The sequence below is a fragment of the Bidens hawaiensis genome, unplaced genomic scaffold, assembly GCF_021521415.1.
Source record: "Bidens hawaiensis isolate Kalapana, Puna unplaced genomic scaffold, B.hawaiensis_p1.1 tig00020764_1, whole genome shotgun sequence".
Lineage (NCBI taxonomy): Eukaryota > Viridiplantae > Streptophyta > Magnoliopsida > Asterales > Asteraceae > Bidens > Bidens hawaiensis.
This window is the reverse complement of record NW_027493189.1, coordinates 225,584-243,875: the sequence shown is the minus strand read 5'-3', so window position 1 is coordinate 243,875 and position 18,292 is coordinate 225,584. Positions and strand designations below refer to the sequence as shown.

General features: G+C 32.6%; 1 pseudogene; it reads left to right on the top strand.

The window, feature by feature from the left end:
• Positions 1–1,558: 1,558 nt before the first annotated feature.
• Positions 1,559–4,399, top strand: LOC143561635 (replication protein A 70 kDa DNA-binding subunit B-like; annotated as a pseudogene).
• Positions 4,400–18,292: the final 13,893 nt, after the last annotated feature.

Here is an 18,292-nt window from a genome sequence, read left to right as displayed (position 1 = left end):
ATGAAAAAAACAGAAATTTAATCAACATTGAGACTCTTTCAAATTCCAATCAAGATTGAGACTGATTAAATTGCGATATATATTTTCCATTTTTGTTTAAAGTATATATTAATTTAGAATCAAGATTTACTTATCACATATTCAAAAATACAAATATTAATTTTGAGAAAAAGTAAACTTTTACATTTTAAAGTGTTCACTCATTCCAAAAAATTGTAAATATTCTTTAGAAAGCTTAATACATTATGTTTGTTTACTTTTTGATGTATGGTTTTCTTTCAACTTTAATAAAAGGTAGAAAGCTAATATTTGACTCTACCTAAATATGTTGATCAACTTTTCGTTTTAATCTATAAACAATATCCATATTTGTCAACTATAAGGACAAGTTAACAATATAAAAATTGTGAGCATGGGTTGGACTACTTATGGAGATTATAGATGAAAAAAAACAAAAAATATATTTTAGGCTATATGAAAAAAAAAACATAAATTTGATCAAGATTGAGACAGTTTCAAATTCCAATCTAGATTGAGACTAATTAAATTGTCATATACATTTTCCATTTTTGTTTAAAAGTGTATATTTTGTTGTTATTAATTTATAATCAAAGATTTACATATCACATATTTAAAAAATACAAACTTTAATTTTGACAAAAAGTAAACTTTTACTTTTAAAGTGTTCACTCTTTTCAAAAAACTGTAAATATTCTTTAAAAATCTTAATACATTCTTTTTGTTTCCTTTTTGATGTATGATTTTCTTTCAACTTTAAAAAAAAGTAGAAAGGTAATCTTGACATTACCTAAATATGTTGATCAACTTTTCATTTTAATCTATAAACACTATTCAAAATTGTCAACTATAAGGACAAGTTAACCTTTTCAAAATTGTGAGAAAACAAAAATATATTTGTGAACTACTTATAGAGATTATAGATGAAAGAAAACAAATATATATTTTAGGCTATATGAAAGAAAAATAGAAATTTGATCAACAATGAGACTATTTCAAATTCCAATCAAGATTGAGACTAATTAAATTGTTATTTACATTTTCCATTTTGGTTTAAAAGTATATATTTGTTGTTATTAATTTAAAATCAAATATTTAGATATAGCATATTTAAAAAATACAAACCTTAATTTTGACAAAAAGTAAACTTTTACTTTTTAAAGTGTTCACTCTTTCCAAAAACTGTAAATATTCTTTAGACAGCTTTAACATTATGTTTTATTCCTTTTTTATGTATGGTTTTCTTTCAACTTTAGAAAATGATAGAAAGTTAATCTTGACCTTACCTAAATATGTTGATCAACTTTTCCTTTCAATCTATAAACACCATTACAAGTTAAACTTTTCAAAGTTTCTCAATTTAGTTATACATTTATGTAACCAAGAAAGATCATTTTTCTACAATTTTTCATATAGCCTAAAATAGAATTTTGTTTTCTTTCATCTATAATCTCTATAAGTATTCCCCCACATACTCATAATTTTGCACGCTCACATTCAGTTTATCTTACTTTCATTATTCAGTATTTCTTGTGAACTCATGAAGAACGGGTATATTCTAACACTTTTTGTGTTTAATACATTTTTTATATATATAAGATCATAAATACTAAATTTTATCTCACAATCTTATCATATTTTGTTACAGAAACATCACATACTTGAAGGATTTGGATTTGGCTCGTTGTGATTACACTGTCAAGATTCGTGTAATCCGTTTACGAAAGCAGCTTTTGTATAATAACCCAGATCAGTTTTACTCAATTGAATTTATTGTTGTGGATGAACAGATATATCTTCATCCATTAAATTTATACATTTTGTTTTAAGTTATGTTGTCTTATTTTTCAAACCTTTTTGACCTATAAATTTTACTTTTAGGGAACCACAATGCAAGCTAATGTTCTTAGAAGATGGTTTCCCAAATTTGAACGTCTTCTTAACGAATCAGGTTATTTGTACTATTATCTTATTTTTATAGTCAATATTACTTTTACTTTGCATAATTGATATCATATGTTGATTTCTTATTTGTTTTTAGATTACATTTGAACTTATATTTTACATTTTTAGTAAATATTGGTAACATTTACTATATTTGTCTTGATTGTTTATACTAATTTTGTGAATAATTGTTTACACTCAACTTTTGTCTTGATTGTATTTTATTAAATTTGAACACATGTTATTAAATTGTCATGTAAAATCAAATAATATTAAAAATATTTATTAAATTGTACTTGAATTATAATTATTTGTATTTTGTAGATTTTTATTTTTACACTCTTGAGAATAACTTTTTTTAATATTTACTAATTTTTGAAGTTATGATTAAAATCAATAAATATTGTTTTATTAAATGTTATTTATACTTCTTTAATTTTATTTTTGTAGACTGCTATTTCATTATGAGACCTACAATTGGTTTGAATGACTCAATGTACAAATATGTTGACAACCAAAACAAGCTGGACATTTTTGTTGACAGTGATGCGTACCCATGTTGGATTTCTCGGGTCCAATATATGGATTCTCATTCACAGATTTTAAGGATATCATTGATAAAACTGTTCCCGATAATCAAGCTTTAGGTAAAGAAGGATTTTATAATGTACAATTATTAATTTTTTATATAGTTTAACTTTTTATATATTAATACACAAATTCTTTTTTCAGATGTTATTGGTTTTGTTGTGATGTTAAAGATCTGAAGAAATTCAAGACATCAAAGGGTAAAGACACAAAGAAAGACAATGCCATTCTTCAAGATCTTGAGTATGTATATTTTGTGTATATTTTATAATTTTAAATTTAGTTTGTAACCAGTTTTCTTGAAATCTTTTATTTAATTCTATTTGGCAAGGATGAATTCAATTTACTTGTCTTTGTGGGATTCTTATGTTGATTCTGTTTTAGAGTACTGTCAAAACAGAAATAAAAATGGTGTTATCGTTGTTGTACTCTAGTTTGGCACATTGAAGTACTTTGGACGTTTTGGTTATGTGAACAACGGTTTTAATGTTTCAAAGTTATTCGTGAATTCTGACATTGTTGAAATTACTTCATTTCGAAACAAGTTTTATACTTTCATTATAAAAGATTCATATTAAAATATATTTTTTTATCAGAAACACATTGATTTTATTCACTAAATGTTTCAATTTTTATCAGCCTTCTTCAAAACTATGCTGGTTCATCATGTTCCACCCAATTATCTAGGTTATCTTGAATGTTTTTATCCCTTTATGATGAATATGTTGTAACGAGCGAATTTATCAACATAGCTGAGTTAACTCTGAATGAGGTAAACTATATTTTTGTGTTTTTATTATTTAATATTTTGGTTATGTTATAATACAGTTAACATAAATATAGGTGAAGTATGTGGTTATTGTTGGTACTGTTCGGATGATACAAGAAGAATTACCATGGTATTATTTTGCTTGTAAAGTTTGTCACAAAAAAGTTACTAAAAAGAGTGATAGTGATGAACCTACTGTGGGTGTTTTGGTTGATCAAGAAGATGTTTTTGAGTTTAAAACAGAGACTTGCAATAATACTGTGATTGAAGTTGTTGAAAGGTTTATTAAATTTCAACTTTATCATCATCATTTTTCTTATAAACATAGTAACTTACATAACACATTACTTATGCAGGCTAAAAGTTCCATTGGTTGTTCAAGATTCCGCTGGAAGTGTGTCTTTAACAGTTTTTGACAGAGAAGCTTTCAAAATTCTCAACACTACTTCAAAAGTATTAGTTGAGAAACATGTTGCTGTAAGATATTATTCTGACTTTTTATATATTCTGTCTTATTTTTAAAATTTTTAAAAATATTTTATGTTAATATGTTTGTATAATGTTACTTACAATAGGGTGGTGATAAGGCTTTGTATCCTGATGAGTTCGAAGTTCTTGTGGGAAAAACGTTTGAATTTAAGGTTGACATCGCTCAGTTTAATCAGAATAACAACTTCTGGGTTTCTGGTGTTTTGAAAGTTATTGATGATGATGATGATATTATATTTGAGCTTCAAAAGAAAGAAAACAACGTTGAGGTAATACATTTACATTGAAATATATTGAACATATTTTTTTTACAGCAACAAACTGTGATAGTAAATTTTTTTGTTAATTGTAGGTTGACAATTCTGAATGTTTGAGCAATGGGTTAAATAATAGTCAATCACAAGACACAGTGTACTTGAATGTATGACCTTTATACAATTAAAATAATTTCAACTATTTACAGTACTATATATTTATTTCAACCTTATATAATTTTATCTTTTAATATTTGAATTTAATATTTTATTTGTAAATACATTTCAGGTTGATAACTTTGGTGATGTTACTATGGAAATCACCGCTGGTACTTAGTCAACCCAAGCTCTCAATTCAATGGTAATTTACATCAATTTTACTTTCATGTGTATATTTTTGAATAGAAAATGTTACATTTACTAACAAGCTTATTTTAGAAAAATTTATAGGCTGTTGGTGAATCTATGGATGATAATGTAATCACTCCTGCTGGAAACAAAAGTAATGACAAACTCATTGAGAAACCTGATGTTTGTGAGACTGCAATTTTTAAGAGGAAATCTAAAAATCCATGTTTCAAGAAAATTTTGGTGAACACTTTTGATGTTGTTGAACTTGGTGAAATGTCAACTACCAAACCGGTTTCTGATGGCAAACCTGCCCTACTAATTCCTAAGATCGAAAAATGAAGGCTTTATCTTTATGTTTTTAATGTTCTTCTATGTTATTTTCAAGACTTTTTAATTATGTTTGTTGTTTAAGAACTACTATCTAATCTTGGAATCATTCCAAGGTTTATGTTTTTATGGTTGTATTTCCTTTCGTGTACTATTTGGTGTAAGACAATTTGAAAATGTATCACTATGTTATGGTTTTTAATCTATTGTTATGTTTGTTTTATGTTTATATTTTCAAGTATTACATGTTTTTATTATACTAAAATCTTCATTTTGTTATAAATTTTCGTCTTATTCATTCAATTAAAAAAGTTAACAGCTTTTTTGTCATTCAATCTAAATTAATTAATGAAAACTATAATTTAATATTTTGAAATGTTTTATAAAGTCTTTCATTCAAGGATAACAACATCAAGTTTTGTTCAGTTAATTTTCTAATTAGCATGTTATACATTACATTTTCATACTCATTAAACTATTAATTTTAATTTTTAAAAATCATTTTTTACAGATCAAAACCAAAATTTTGTTGAAGTAAAGGTTATGAGACAGAAAAGGAAATTCGAAATGGCTGCTAAAAAAAGCCAACAATTTCATGCATAATGCAATTTCCAAGGTTATTTTCCTAACATATTTATTTATTATAAATATAAAGATGTCGTTTATTAACACAAGTTATAATTTATTTTATCATACAGAGTCACAGATACTAAGTCCACAATCTAACACAAAAAATGATATGATTTTTTTAAAATTTATATTTACTTATGTAATTGCAACTTATATTACTTACTTATGGTTTTTAAAGAGAAGACAAACAAAAAATAAAAGATGTACTTACAAAATTTAAGCCAAAATTTTCAAGGTAATATATCAAAATATATTTTTTTTTATAATACATCCATCATAACAATTCACATTCATGATTTTGCAGCATCTTTGGAAGACATCAATTTAAGTTCCAACCTTCTAATAACATAACAAAATATGCAACATGAAAAGAAAAATTATGTTTCTAATCAATTAATTACAAATCTTCATAACATTATTACCTCTTCAGATTACAATATTGCACAACCACTATAAGATATTACTAACGTTATATTTTAATAGCTATACTTATCCTTTATACTTGTCCTTTAGATGATGATACATATTTTTATTATTATGTTAATACTTAATTATAATTTTGGCATTTATATATTATAGTGTCAATTAACAATGTTGATAATACCAGTTCACAGTTTTCCCGGCGCATAAAAAAACAATATCTTCATTCCAAAAAAGCAACAACTCAATATTCTTACGCTAAGAATATTAAAGCATCTTCATCCAAATCAAAAAAACAAAATAAATCTAATATATCTACATCAGAGGTAATAGAGCAAGATCAAGATGATGATGATGTAGAATTAATGAATCAAATTTTCTCTGGTAAATTTAAAGGTAACAAATTATGTTTATTTCATTATATTTTAATAAAACTCAAATTTTACCATCTTATAATGTAGTACTAATAAATGTAATAATTAATTTTTGTCAGATTATTTAGATCATGGAGATCAAAGTAATGTATGTGAAAGATGTAATGCGAAATTATGGAAGTATGAAGCGTTTCGAAGAAGACAAAGAAAGAATAAATCAAGCTTTAGTTTATGTTGTGGATACAACAAAGTTCAACTTCCAACTTTTAAAGAACCTCCATCCAGTTATAAACGTCTTTTTAGTGGTTTGGATTCAAAAAGCAAACATTTTTTGAAAAAAACATTTGTCGTTACAATTCAATGTTTACGTTTACATCAATTGGTGAAAAAGTTGAACCTCCATCAACAGAGGTAAAAGTCCTTTTATATTTAGATTGAGCGGTGAAAATTACCATTCCATTGGAACTCTTCTACCAATAGATGGTTCAAAGGTAAAATTTTCTCAGTTATATATATATGTGTGTGTGTATATATATATATATATGATACTAACAATGAGGTGGCAAACAGACAAGAATGTTTAGGGTATGTGTTCTACTTAGTTAACAAAATTATAATTTTTTGATTTATAGTGTTCATAATAGGTAATTAATTTTGTTAGTATATCTTTGTTGTCAGTAAAAGCAACAAGGTGTCTACTGAAACATCTGAAACTTTAGATGTCGAGATTATTCAAGAGTTGAAAAGCATGTTAGATTCACGCAATGAGTTGCTGAAATCTTACCGAATGGCCTGTGACTGTTTTCAAAACAATCCTCATGCTGATCTAAAGTTATGCCTTATTGCAAAAAGAAATAAAGACGGAAGAACATATAACTTGCCAACTGCTTCTGAGGTTGGTGCTTTAGTTGTTGGAGACATTGATACGTCACTTGAACCTAGAGATATTATTGTCAAGACCAAAGACGGTTTTCTGCAACGTATTAGTGAATTACATCCTTCTTATGTGCCACTTCAGTATCCAATAATTTTCGTTTATGATGATGATTGTTACAGAGTTGACACTCCTCATCGTGATGTTTCTACTTCAAACACCACTAAAACACGCTAATGCACAATGAGAGAGTTTTTCTGTTACATGATCCAAGACATATTGAATCATTTTTCACTGATTCTACAATCTAGGCGGCTTTTTCAACAACTTTTAGTTGATGCGTATACAATTATTGAAAGTGAAAGACTCTTTTTCATACGTAATAAGCAAAAGAAATTAAGATGTGAGACTTATGAGAATCTACGTTCTGTTCAAAATCAAGGCAACAACGATCTGTCTACAATTGGTCAACGTGTTATACTACCTTCTTCCTTTACTAGTAGTGCGCGTTACATGTTGCAAAACTATTTAGATGCCATGTCTCTTTGTAAGTGGTATGGGTATCCATATTTTTTCATTACAATTACATGTAACCCAAAATGGCCAAGAGTTAAAATATTTTTAGAAGACACAACGCTTAATGCCGAAGACAGACTTGATATTTTATGTAGATTATTCAAAATCAAATTGGATTCTATCGTTAAAGACATCAAGGAGAATTCACTACTTGGAAATGTCCAAGCAGGTATTTTTTTTCTCCATATTTAAAGAAAAAAACTGTAAATCATATTTCTAGCAATCATCAAAACACACACACACACACACATATATATATATATATATATATATATTATATATAGAAAAATACATTTTATTCTTAACATGAAAACAGAGAGAACCAATTTGTTGTTATTATTAGGTGTTTGCTGTTATTTTTTGTTCGTATTTACTAATTATCGATTATGAGACGTTATAAGTATTTGCTGATTTATAGTTTGTTGTTATTATTATATTTTTTCTTTTGTTGTTATCAACATTTGTTGGTATTTGCTGTTATTATTTCGTTCTTAATTTTGATTATTTTGTTGTAATTTTTAGGTTTTTTTCTTTGTTATTACAAATCATTGTTTATGTATATTGGTATTGTAGTTAGTATTGTTTCTTACGTTCCCATTTTCTTAAGAATTGGTATTATTTTTTACATTCTCATGTTAACATTAAAATGCACATGAACCTTCCCCTATATATATATATATATATATATATATATATATATATATGTTATCAAACCATCTTAAGCAAAATAATTATACATATTAAGCATATTATCCTACATCACATAATTAGAAATATTTAACATACCATCCTACATAATATTATTGTACATACTAAACATCCATTTTAAACATTAAGCCTTATAAACATAAGGCAAACAGTTAACAAACAAAATAAAAATTGTCTTGAGTTAAGCATAAACATACCATTACATATAAAAAACTTAAAAAACAACCTTTTAAACACCACTAACTGCATTTACCACCAGCCACCACCCGCATTCACCACCGGCCACCACCTGTATTCAAAATAAAACCTACAACTCAAAACATTATAATTTAAATGCTTGATTGTTGTTCTAGTTTTCCCAATAAATCTTAAAGTACTATAATAATAAGTATTTTCAAGCATTACTATAAAACCTTAACTAACTTATTTAAGTATTTTATATATTTGAACCTAAAACTATAATTATAAGCAATCCAAAACACCTATTATTTAACTATAAAACCATAACTAAGTTATTTAACCCTTTATATCTTTCAACCTAAAACTCTAATAATAAGCAAACATAAACACCTCTTAATATTTGTTATTTAATATTGATATTATGACACTAATATATTACAACTATTTAGTTAAACAATATAATTTTCATATGCAAATCATATAACACATTTCCATTATTGTACCAGGTGTTAAATTTTAGATATTATAACTTTCTCAATGCATCAAATGACAACTAAAACCAGAAATTCAAATAAACTAAGATACAAAGTTAAGTAAAAAGATTATTATAGAATATTTGATATTGAATTTACTTACCTAAATAAAAGCATTCATCATCACTTGTAATGTCTTCATCCACTTCCGAGACATAACCATCACTACCTTCATATTCTTCATCATCAATCAAACCACCAGCAACAAGTTCCTTTCTAATTTCTTCTTCCTCATAGAGTCTATTTGAAAGAGCATGTTTAAACTAACAAGAGTCGAATCATTTGTTCCTACAAAAGTAGGTTGTATGACAACCATCTTTTCAAAAATTCAACGCCTTGCATCCTTAGAACTTCTTCCTCTGACAAGTGTAACATCCTAATTTCGATAATAATAAATAAAAGAAAATGATGTCCGTTTATTAAATGTGTGTTAATATTTAATTAAGATTAAGTATATATCAAAGGAGTATGGACTTGAATTAACGAAAGATGGATTAAAGTGTGTTGGGCCTTAGGTCCATGGGCTTAAGAGAGTATAAATACTCCCTTAAACCTCCCTAAAACCCTAAAACCCTCATTTCTTATCTTTCAAGTCTTCTACACACTCTAAAACACACACATGCCTCACTACTCACGGTCGTGACCTAGAGGGAGGATCCAAGACCAAACCGAGTGTTGATACGTGAAGATCATGGTTACACAAGCTAGATACGACCCGTGAGAGCTTGTGAAGCTAAACCGTAGCCTTATAGCGTAAAAAGGTATGTTCTTTACATATAAAGGTTACGTTTTTATGAGCGGTTTGCCCTAAAAATTAACCCTAGAGTAGATCGGGTATAGATGAGTCATAAAGTTGCAAACTTGATGAAAGAAATGGACTTAACGAACTTGTTAGTATATACGGTTCATGTTAAAACCCCTAGATCTAGTTAAAATGGATTTGGAAGCAATAAAGGTTGAAACTTTATTGATGCACAACCTAGATCTAGCCTAAATCGGGTTTGAAAACCCATGAAGGTTCAAGCTTTATGGTTAAACGGGCTAAGTCTTAGCCGAGCACGGATATGGAAACGTTTAAGGGTTAAGATAATGCCATAATAGAAGTATAGATGTTAAAACATGTATCGATAATGAGAATAAAGGAAAAGATGACCCAACAGTGGGGTATTCGAGTGCCCAGGAGTTCGAATACAATTATAGGCTCGAATACATGCATACAGTCGATTACATGAATGGTTCGAATACAATGCATACATTCGATTACATGAATGGTTCGAATACATGCATACATTCGATTACATGAATGGTTCGAATACAATGCATACATTCGATTACATGAATGGTTCGAATACAATGCATACATTCGATTACATGAATGGTTCGAATACAATACATACATTCGATTACTATGAATGGTTAGAATACATGCAGGTCACTCGATTTCAATGAATGGTACGAATACAATACATACACTCGAATACATTGTAGGATTCGCATACAAGGTGTAAACTCGAATACATATTAGATTCACATACAGTGGACATTCGAGTACACAAAGTATTCGAATACACCATTCCCTTCTATACGTTGTGTATTTGAATACCTACATGTCCTCGGGTACAATATGGTTCGAACACGATTGTAATCTATTAATAAACTCCATTCGAATATAGAACGGAGAAAGGAAGATTAAACAAGTATTGAGTACTCGAATACATTAGTGATTGAGGATAAGATTGTATTCTAGGCAATTTCTAATTGAATATAAAGCCATGCTTCTGAATACAATACCCTATAAAGACATTAGAATAGACTAGACTTAGTCATTTTGGCTGAAACATGAATAAAGTGATTAGGACAAGTATTGATACATGTAATTAATGTACAGTTAGCTAAGCCCTGTTAAAGAGAGGAGTAACAATTAACGGAGAACGTAACAGAATCCAGGTGAGTTTCTAGCTCCATTCCTTGCTATGTTTTCGGGGCTGTGTTCATACTCGATGTCATTAGTTAATACACTTACCTTAAGTGGTAAGTGTATGTATTATATGATTTATGTATGAATGAATTCTTGACGATGCATGAACGATCTTCGGATATTGCAGGTATCGTCAAGTGGTAGTTTAAAGATACGATTGATATATATGATGTATAAATGATGTATTTATGTATGTATGAAAGTTATAATATGAATGTATAAGAAGGTATGGTTAGAGAGGGAACATACCCTAATAATATCTGTGAACGAAGGGAACATACCCTAATAATATCTGTGAATGTAGGGAACAGACCCTAATAATATCTGCGAATGTAGGGAACAGACCCTAATAATATATGCGAATGTAGGGAACAAACCCTAATAATATCTGTGAATGTAGGGAACATACCCTAATAATATCTGCGAAGGTTATAGGACGAGGTGTATGTATATATGTATGTATCAAATTAAAGAATGAAAGTATGATTGTATGAACGTATGAAGAAAGGTAAGAAGCTATGTATGTATATGTACCTTCGGGTGCGTATATAAGTAAGTGTATGGATGTATTGTATGTACTTGTATTAACTAGAACTCACTCAGCGTAGCTGTCTTTTAGTATGCACGCAGGTGAGTAGAATGAGGCAGCTAGCTTGAGCGGGGCACATGACAGAAGAATAAGAGGCTGGCATCTGAAGACTCATGATATTTTTATGATTAATGTTTTATAATTGAAAGACAAGGATGTCTGATTAAGACAAGTTTATGAATTGTTATGAATGTTTAATGAAAGTTTATATTCCGCGTAAAGTTTTAATTAATTAAGTTGATATTTAGAACTGTGTTAATGAGTAAATCCAACGTCCAATGTAGGGCACTGGGACAGGGGCCTTACAAGTTGGTATTAGAGCAAAGTTCGAGAGAATTAAGCATCCTACATGCTTAGACTCGAACAGAGAACGAAATTTAAGCAAGAAAGAAAGAAGATGACAGTTCAAGAAAGCCATGTGTCACTCAAGCAATCTATGTAGTAAAGTATATGGTTAAATACTGTGTAATGATGATTAGCTTAATTTCTAAAGAAAGGATATGTGTATGTTAGGGATAGGATCAATTGATTATTTGATTAACTGTTTAAATGTAGAACTTAGCACAAATAAACTCAAAAGGGGAAGTGTATAGGACACAGAAAGTAACGTAACCAGCTAATCACAGCTAGCTATTGTTATTACCTGTTAGCTTTACTATCCTTGTACTAAATAGTTTCTTGAGTGATGATGTTTGTGTTTACTTATAGAATACGAATGGCTGGAGCTAGAAAGACCGTTGGGCAAGGAGGTCGTAAAAACCTTCTGTAGAAATAGCCACTAACACCGGGAGAGAAGGAAGTGCAGTTGGTCGAAATTCGAGCAACAACATAGGATATCAACTTGACCCTGCTGTTCAAGCTGCCATTGCTCAAGCAGTAGCAGCTGTTGTGAAGAACTTGAATCCTGAAAAGTCTGTTGGAAGTCATGCAAGAACTGCTGAGATATCAGGGAAGAATGGTAAGAAAGATGATGAGGGAGAGAAGGGTGACTCGAGTGAAGTTCGATATGTGAAGGTTGACGACAGGAAGAGAAGCCGAGGTGGGTGTAACTACAAGTCGTTCAAAGGTTGCGACCTGCCAAAGTTGACTATTTTAGGAGACGCAATCCTTACTCTTCAATGGATAACCGCAATGGACAAGTTTATCCGAATTAGCGAGTGTCGTCCCGACCAAGCCGTGGGTTATGTCACTCAGTCTTTTAGTGATGAAGCTATGTGCTGTTGGGAAAGTGTGGAGAAGAGGAAGACCCGGGATTAGATTAAGGCAAAGGTGGGTGTAACTACAAGTCGTTCAAAGGTTGCGACCCGCCAAAGCTGACTGTTTTAGGAGACGCAAACGCTACTCTTCAATGGATAACCGCAATGGACAATTTTATCCGAATTAGCGAATGTTGTTCCGACCAAGCCGTGGGTTATGCCACTCAGTATTTTAGTGATGAAGCTATGTACTGGTGGGAAAGTGTGGAGCATAGGAAGACCCAGGATTAGATTAAGGCGATGAGGTGGGATGATCTGAAGGAGTTGGTAATGAAGAGGTTATGTGCTGATGCCAAAGTTGAAAGGGTTGAGATGAAGTTTCTGAACTTGAAGGCGGGAAAGATGACACACCGTGAGTATACTACCGAATTCAACCGAATGTCTAGGTTGGTACCTGATATGGTTAACACTGAGGCCAAGAGGATCAAGTGTTATGTAAGAGGACTGCCTCAGAACGTCCGCACGCTAGTTAGGGTAAAAAACCTGCTACGTTTGACTCAGCAGTGGAACTCGCTGAGATGGTTTATGATGACTTGGCTGTGGATGATGTTGTGATGGGGGATGAGAGAAATGATAAGAAGTGGGTCAACCATGCTAAAAGACCTGGTACCCAGTTATGGAACTCCAAAGACAAGAAACAGAAGGTATGGGAGAAGAGGTCGTGCATGACTTGCGGTAAGATGCACGGTGGCGAGTGCAAGTGGGGCACTGGTTCTGATGTGTGCCACAAGTGTGGAAAATCCCATGGTGGGGAATGCAGGTTAGGGTCAAATGCATGTTACAAATGTGGGAAGGTGGGGCACTTTACTCAGGATTGCCATGCAAAGCCCACATGTTATAGGTGCGGTCAGACTGGTCACCTAGCGAGGGCTTGCATGAGCGACGAAGCTAAGTGAAAAGAAGGATGCTGATCAGGTTAGACCAAGAACTAGGGCGTACATGCTGACTCAAGAGCATGCCAAGCAAATTCCAAATGTGGTGACAGGTACGTTTCTAGTAAACGGTATTTTTGCTTCAGTATTGTTTGATTCGGTGCAAATAAAAGTTTCGTAGCTACAACCTTTAGTAAATTAGCTAATATGAAATGTTGCCGAGTTCCTGAACCTTTATAGTAGAAACCGCTAGTGACACCTCGGTTAAAATAATGAAAATGGTTAAGGATTGTAATATAGAGTTAGAGGGACGTGATTTCCCTGTTACCCTATATGTAATGACCTTAGGAGGGTTCGTTGTAGTTTTGGGAATGGATTGGTTATCGGAGTTTGAAGCTCATATAGTGTGTAAGAGTAGGACGATAAGGTTAAAGTCCTTGGATGGTAGTACAGTGACGATTTATGGTGATAAAGAAAGTTCAGGGCTTAATTTCATTTCGATGATAAAAGCCGAAGGATTGTTAAGGCGATGGTGCGGTGCCTACCTGGCGTATGTTGTCAAAGCTATGGTCGAGACAAAATAAATGAAAGATGTTCCTATCTTGTGCGACTACCCAGAAGTATTCCCTGAGGATCTTCTGGGGTTGCCAACGGAGTGAGAGATAGAATTCCAGATAGATTTAAAACCATGAGCCCAGCCCGTCGCGAAGGCGCCTTACCGTCTAACGTCGTCCAAGATGAAAGAACTAACGTCCCAACTATAAGAACTCCTCGACAAAAGGTTTTATCAGACCATGTGTGTCCCCGTGGGGCGCACCAGTGTTATTTGTTAAGAAGAAGGATGGAAGTATGAGAATGTGCATAGACTATCGTGAGTTGAACAAACTTACTGTGAAGAATATATATCCGTTGCCATGGATTGATGATTTGTTTGATCAGCTGCAAGGTTCGAGTTGGTTCTCCCGAATAGATCTCAGATCAGGCTATCATCAGTTAAAAGTGAAAGAGGCAGACATCCAAAAAACAGCGTTACGGACGCGGCATGGACATTACGAGTTCCTTGTGATGTCATTCTGTCAAACGAACACTCCAGCAGCGTTTATGGATATGATGAATAGGGTGTGTCGGCCGATGATGGATAAGTCAGTTATCATTTTCATTGACGATATATTGATTTACTCAAAGAGCGAGTCTGATCATGCTGAACATCTGAGAGAAGTACTGGAGGTTCTTAAAGAAGAGAAGTTGTACGCTAAAGTTTCGAAATGCTGGTTCTGGTTGCGAAAAGTGCAGTTTCTAGGTCACGTGATCAATCCTGAAGGGATTACCGTGGACCCAGCTAAGATTGAGGCGATAACGAATTGGAAGACTCCGCGGAACCCGACTGATATACGAAGCTTCTTAGGGTTGGCTGGCTATTATAGGAGATTCATCGAAGGCTTCTCCAAGATAGCTGCATCATTGACCGGTATGACCCGAAAGTCTGTAGTATTTAGTTGGGGTAAGTTTCAAGAAGAAGCTTTTGAGGAATTAAAGAAAATACTCACGCAAGCTCCAATCCTTGCTCTACCCGATAGTGACGAGGATTTGGTTGTTTGTATTGATGCTTTGCATCGTGGGTTAGGTTGCGTGTTGATGCAACGAGGAAAGGTTATAGCTTATGCGTCTAGACAATTGAAAGTTCATGAATGTACTTATCCTACGCATCATTTAGAACTAGAAGCTGTAGTACATGCTCTCAAGATATGGAGACATTATTTGTATGGTACTAAGTGTGCTATTTACACATATCATAAAAGTTTAAAGTACTTCTTCGAGCAGAAAGAGCTGAACATGAGACAGAGAAGATGGTTAGAGTTGGTAAAGGACTACGACTGCGATATCAAGTACTATCCTGGTAAAGCTAATGTGGTCACTGATGCGCTAAGCCGTAAGAATGAAGAAGTCATTGCAAAAGTGAAGTCATACCAATTGATTATGAACTCTAGTCTTTTCGAAGAAATCATCAAGGTGCAGACGGAAGTGCTGGTAGATGAAGGACTAGTGAAGAAGGAAAGGATTTTTGGTCAGCAAGACGAGTTGATGGAAAACACTCATGGTTTTAAGACTAGGTTTGACCGTATGTGGATTCCACGCCATGGAAATCTGAGAGGTCGAATCTTAGATGAAGCTCATAAATCAAGATATTCAATCCATTCGGGATCCACTAAGATGTATCAAGACTTGAAGAAAGACTATTGGTGGCCGAGTATGAAGAATGATGTGGTAGATTATGTCAGTAAGTGCTTAACTTGTCTGCAAATCAAAGCTGAACACCAAAAACCTTACGGGAAGATGCAGCCTTTGGAGATACCTGAGTGGAAATGGGAACACATCACCATGGATTTCATAACCAAGTTACCTCGTACAGCTAAGCATCATGACACAATCTGGGTGATTGTGGATCGTTTTACGAAAAGTGCTCACTTTCTGCCTATACGAGAGGCTATCTCGTCGGAAACGTTAGCAAGTTTGTTCATAAAAGAGGTTGTGACTAACCATGGAGTTCCACTGTTGATTGTGTCTGATAGAGATACTCGATTTACTTCGAGATTCTGGAAGAAGTTCCATGAAGCCATAGGGACAAGATTGAACATCAGTATGGCGTATCATCCTCAAACAGATGGACAGTCTGAAAGGACGATCCATTCGAGTATTGGTATGCCACCGATTGAGATGTTGTATGGAAGGCGTTGTAGAACTCATGTATCTTGGGGAGAGATTCGTCAAAAAGAGCTCGGAAGTTGTTCAAGAAACCTCGACGTGGTTTGATCAGATCAAGGCAAGAATGAAAGCTGCTCAAGACCGTCAGAAGTCGTATGTTGATAAGCGGAGAAGACCAATCGAGTTTAACGTTGGTGACAATGTGATGCTAAAGGTCTTTCCTTAGAAAGGAATTATTCGTTTTAGGAAGAGAGGGTAGTTGAGTCCAAGGTACATTGGACCGTTTAAGATTGTTGAGCGTGTGGGTGAAGTGGCTTATAAGCTAGATTTACCCAAGGAATAAGAAGGAATCCATTCAACCTTCCATGTTTCTCATCTGAGGAAATGTCTAGCTGATGACACGTCTCATGTGCCATTGGTAGATATTGAGGTTGATGAACAGTTGAACTACATTGAGCAACCCGTAGAGATAGTTGACGGCAAGGAAAAGCAACTCCGTCACAAGGTTATACCCTTAGTGAAAGTGATATGGAAGAATCGCAAGGGATCAGACACTACATAGGAAGTCGAGGAAGAGATGTGCAAGTTTTATCCAGATTTATTCCAGTAATAGTTAGATTTCGAGGACGAAACCTCTTTAAGGATGGAAGACTTGTAACATCCTAATTTCGACAATAAAAAATAAAAGAAAATGATGTTCGTTTATTAGATGTGTGTTAATATTTAACAAAGATTAAATATATATTAAAGGAGTATGGACTTGAATTAATGAAAGATGGATTATAGGGTGATGGGCCTTAGGTGGTCCATGAGCTTAAGAGAGTATAAATACTCCCTTAAACTTTCCTAAAACCCTCATTTCTTATCTTTCAAGTCTCCTACTCACTCTAAAACACACACACCTCACTACTCACGGCCGCGACCTAGAGGGAGGATCCGATACCAAACCGAGCTTTGATACGTGAAGATCTTGGTTATACAAGCTAGATACGACCAGTGAGAGCTTGTGAAGCTAAACCGTAGCCTTGTAGTGTAAAAATGTATGTTTATTACTTATAAAGGTTACGTTTTTATGAGCGGTTTACCCTAAAACTTAACCCTAGAGTAGATCGGGTATAGATGAACCATAAAGTTGCAAACTTGATGATAAAAATGGACTTAACGAACTTGTTAGTATATACGGTTCATGTTAAAAACCCTAGATCTAGTTAAAATGGATTTGGAAGCAATAAAGGTTGAAACTTTATTGATGCACAACCTAGATCTAGCATAAAACGGGTTTGAAAACCCATAAAGGTTCAAGCTTTATGGTTAAATGGGCTAAGTCTTAGCCGAGCACGGACATGGAAACGTTTAAGGGTTAAGATAATGCCATAATAGAAGTATAGATGTTAAAACATGTATGGATAATGAGAATAAAGGAAAAGATGACCCAACAGTAGGGTATTCGAGTGCCCAGGAGTTCGAATACAATTATGGGCTCGAATACATGCATTCATTCGATTACATGAATGGTTCGAATACAATGCATACATTCGATTACATGAATGGTTCGAATACATGCATATATTAGATTACATAAATGGTTCGAATACAATGCATACATTCGATTACATGAATGGTTCGAATACATGCATACATTTGATGTGCTAAAAGTAGTCAAATAATTATTAACTAAAACCAAGCTATTCTAGACAATAAGTAATAATTCTAGACTCTTAACTTAACTAAAACTACTAACCGGCAAGTGTACCGGTCGACTCTAGTACAGCTAATTAAGTCCGGATATCGAACCCACGAGACTCTATAAATTACGTAAACTAGCTAATTAGACTCAACTACAAGACATGACTATTTAC